The sequence below is a fragment of the Amphimedon queenslandica genome, unplaced genomic scaffold (assembly GCF_000090795.2).
Source record: "Amphimedon queenslandica unplaced genomic scaffold, v1.1 AMPQUscaffold_12324, whole genome shotgun sequence".
Taxonomy (NCBI): Eukaryota; Metazoa; Porifera; class Demospongiae; order Haplosclerida; family Niphatidae; genus Amphimedon; species Amphimedon queenslandica.
This window is the reverse complement of record NW_003547438.1, coordinates 1-4,411: the sequence shown is the minus strand read 5'-3', so window position 1 is coordinate 4,411 and position 4,411 is coordinate 1. Positions and strand designations below refer to the sequence as shown.

Here is a 4,411-nt window from a genome sequence, read left to right as displayed (position 1 = left end):
ATGCTAAGTGAGCTAAAAAGTATTATGCTTCATGAGCTGAAGAGCCTTATAATACATGTAGCATATGGTTTTTCGACTGACTTTAATAATTCGTTAAAAAATCCAAATTTGATCGGAATCAACTCAGACTTTCTACACAACATGAGAATATGTATGTGTATCAGAAAAAATTATAAAAATGGAGAATTCTCTCCTAGTCATTTTTGGCGAAATTTGGCTCAAGACCCTGTACTATATATAGTACAGGGACTTTGACCCAATTCTTGAGCAACTTAAAAAATTCATATAAAATCCAATTTTGATCGGAATCAGCTCAAACTTTCTACACAACTTAAGAACATGTATGTGTATCAGAAAAAATTGTAAAAAAAGAAAATTCTCTTGTAAAAATTTTTGACAAAATACCTGTACTATAGTACAGGGACATTGGCTGAATCTTGGAGCACCTTGAAAATCCATTGACAAGATGCTACATTCATAAAGGCAGTGATAGACCTTATTGTTCTTTTATTTTAAAGGTATCTGCTAGTGCTGATGATCTAACTTCTGGTGGTGAGGATCGTAACTCTATCCATTCCTTTGGGTCTAATCACAGTGGGGGAGGAGGAGGGGGCGGAGCTAAGATTAATTTTGAATTATCGGCAGCTGCTAACACCCAAAGCACCGTTGTCTGATAATAAAGTACACAATAATACCCACTGATAATAATTAATAATTATTATTATGACTTGATATTGTGATTATAATATACTCTTTATCATTCTTCCTCTCTCTCTCTCTTTCTTGGAACTACTCGTGTTGCTTGCTTGTCTTATTGCTTTAATAACATTATTATTATTATTATTATTATTATTATTGTTGCATTTCTCAAGAGGTTAGATCCACTCATAGTGATATCCAGTGGAATGGAGGAGTAGAAATTACTAGTAGTAAATGACAATGATACACAACCAGATCATTCTACAGCTGGAGAGGAATTTTTATAAGAGAGAGACTGAGAAATAGATAGGAAGAGACAAGCTTCATAGATACATGTACATGCAGTTATGTGTACAGTCAGTTCCATTACCTGTACATGTACATGTACTTCATTCTGTTGATATTCTATTATTGGAATACTTTAATGCTGTAGCTACCATAACTAATTAATGACATCATCATAAAATCATATAGTGACTGTGATATCATAATAGTATCTACCATTGGGTGGAACTAATCTTAGCTCTAGATATGAATATTGTGAACACATACATGTAAATGTAATGTACATATTTTTAAATGGAACTTCCACCCACTACTGCAGTGAATCATTATATGTGCTTTGTTAAAGGTTAGTTAGTGTAGTGTTTGTACTGTAGACAAGATTCTGTCAACATTTCCAAGATGTCTTTCCTTTTATGGAAGTATATTTGGACTCTATTCAGGAAATATCAATATACACTGACTACTTGTGACAGGAACAGCTTCCTTATTCACCAGCATTGTGCTAAATAGCATCCATCAATAGAAAGCATGCAAGAATTAACTTGAAACAATCAACAAATGCCTAGCTGTAGAATTGAGTTACAAAATGTTTACATCACCCACAAAAACATGACTTCAATCATGGTTTATAGAATCAAACAACATACATACATTATCCACTAAACTACTGAGTCACTCCTAGGCTACTGTTGCGTATTTATAGTTAAATTGTATTGCTACCCCGGCGTTTATTTGAATGCGGCCTCTATTTAAGGAAATACGGTACTTTAGGAGTCCCTAGTTAGCTATTGTTTTTAGGGTTTAGGGATTAGGGTGGTGGTTTTTTAAGAGTGCCCCTAGTCATCATGAGCGGATCTAAGATTTAATTTTTGGGGGCAATTGTGAGATTGGAGGGGTGTGGTCAACTAAGCTTGTGCAAACATAGATATTAGAGTAATGAAAGGGATTGGAAATGGAAATGTGGGCATAGCCCAACCTCCATTCATTTGTACTGCTGATAGGCTGACAGAGGCTCGTTGTAATTTTTCGTCACAATTTACCCTTGATTTTCTTTCTTCTAGAAACAATATCTTGCGAACAAGTGTTCCTATGCAAGTGAAATTAATGCATAAAGAAGTTCAATGTTTCCTCTTAATAATACTGTTTTCTATTGTACAGATAATTTTACCATGTTAATGTTATGACACTTTTAAAACCATAAAATGTATTTTTTGTCATTGTAATCCCTTTTTTGAAAACAAGCTAAGACCACTGCAATAAGGCTTATAGTTTCCCATTACAGAGGTGGGCCTGATGTGGGCAGGCGGGTTTGTTCATTTTCATTAAATTTATTCATTATGAGCTGCATAAATTGCTTGTATAATCAATGCAAAACTGCAATAAGAAATAGCGATGCGGCACCATGCAGGCGGGTAATGGGAAACAAGGAATCAAATTGAAGTGGCCTAAAGTAAAATACAAGATCTTTACAATCATATAATAGAGCTTTCATTTGCATATGGAATGATACTAGTTAAAGTTAGAATCTATGAAGCATGAGTTTGTTACAACAGAAAAAGGGTGAAAAATGAAAAAATTTTGTTGTACTTATAACTCGTTGCAAAATAGCGTTGTAGAAGTAAAAACTTTGCTACAAGTAGTCCTACACTTTCTATATGGAATGATAGGTATACCATAAGTAAGCGTCCTCTTGGATCTCCACAAATATCCTTCAAAGTTCTTGCAATACAGCCTCACTAATATAGGAGATTGGAAAATAACCAGGTATTGGGCTGGTAACCAATAGCAACATCAACCAGCCTACGCCCCGTTTCCAATCCCTTTCATTTACTCTATTATCTATGGTGCAAAACTTTAGGGAAGTAAAAACGTGACCATAATTAACAAAATGTATCTTATGGCGGGTAGTGAAATTTGTCTTTATAGTCAAAAAAATCCAACTTCCTGAGCTCCATTTATCATAAAATTACTCCAAAGGATGCAAAAAGTTACTATGTAACTTTTAGAAACAATGGTTGTCTAACAGAACACTCACAAGTTGATATTTTTTATTATAATGGTGAATTTTAAAATTTGCCATAAGGTATCTTTTGTCAATTATGAACAGTCACAAATTATGAAGACTAAGCCTACTAAAATGAGCTCTTTTGTGGTTTAAAGATTGTTTACATAGTCCAGTACTGCAGTTGCTTCACAGTTTACATAGGTAAGCCTAAGTTTACATTACTCCATAAAAATTTTTGGGGAATATTGCCCCCCTGGCTTCCCCCCATACCCGCCACTACTATAGTCATATCAAGAGTTCCCGTAGTTATGTTAGGAGTCCCCAAGGTTGGTTTAGGGTTTAGTTTTAGAGCGTCCCCTAGGTTTTAGAAGTCCTTCATTAGCTTAGAAGTCCATGATAAAAATAAGTTCCAATTTGCATCAATGCGCATGCGCACAAGGTTGTTTTACAGAGAAAAACAGACTGCCGGACATATAGTTCTGCCAGACAAATTTGGTTACCGGATCTATAGCCACTGCGTTAACCAATCAATTTATTATGCATGGACATGTAACAATAAATGAATTTAATTGAAATGGCCTTAGGAATTAAAGGATTCTAAATCTAAATCTCGTAACACAGGGTGATTCCTACATTAAGTTGCCATCATACCTATGCTTTCACTTTCAGATACCTCTTCCTCTTTAAAGCCTAGCAGAGAAAACTTTAGCAGACCAGACAACAATACCTGTAAATCTGTAAAAAAATGCAGTGACCTATGAGCGCGCCTATGAGACATTAAATAAAACTGTGTACCTTCTCCTTCCGAGTCTCTTTCTCCCCAACACCATAGATACTAAGACTTAGTAGTCTCGCAGCGGCCAGACCAAGATGTCGTATCTAACACTAACATCCGATCTGCCGTATATAGTCTTTAATATAAAGCAAGCCACGCCTTCTTCACAAAAAATAATTGAACTAAGCACGTGGTCACATGTGTTTAGTGATGGACAGTATTTTAAAAGATATGCTGAGTGTAATGGAGACACACATTGACTTTGAGAGACTATTAGAAGAAGTAAATAATCCAAACACTATCTCTTTATATATCTTTATCAGTTAGGATCAGAAGCAACCAATCTTCCTGATATATCACAAGGTATACAGTCACGTGACACTACTCATTGATCACGTGATCACAGGTTGGTCTGATGGTTTGAGACGAGTGATAGATCATCAATCAATGAGTCTGTCTCAGTCTCCAGAGACGTTTGGTACATGGCTACTGATTACTAAACTAAAAGAGACAAATGATGTAATACTGATGTAATTAATGTATTATTGATATTGTTACTATTATTAGGATAAGGTGATTGATGGGGTAATTAGTGTGGGCATGGTATTACGAGATTTGATGTATATTAATCATCAAAATTTAATGAA

At 35.0% G+C, this 4,411-nt stretch overlaps 1 long non-coding RNA gene across 2 annotated transcripts; it reads right to left on the bottom strand.

The window, feature by feature from the left end:
• Positions 1 to 435: 435 nt before the first annotated feature.
• On the bottom strand, positions 436 to 3,907 carry LOC109588037 (uncharacterized). Of its 2 annotated transcripts, XR_002187936.1 has the most exons (3): positions 3,785 to 3,907; positions 3,641 to 3,724; positions 436 to 966 (listed from the first exon to the last, which is right to left on the bottom strand). It is a non-coding gene; the product is annotated as an uncharacterized LOC109588037 (long non-coding RNA). The 2 variants fall into 2 exon arrangements; XR_002187935.1 differs by lacking the exon at positions 436 to 966 and having other exon boundaries at positions 3,333 to 3,724.
• Positions 3,908 to 4,411: the final 504 nt, after the last annotated feature.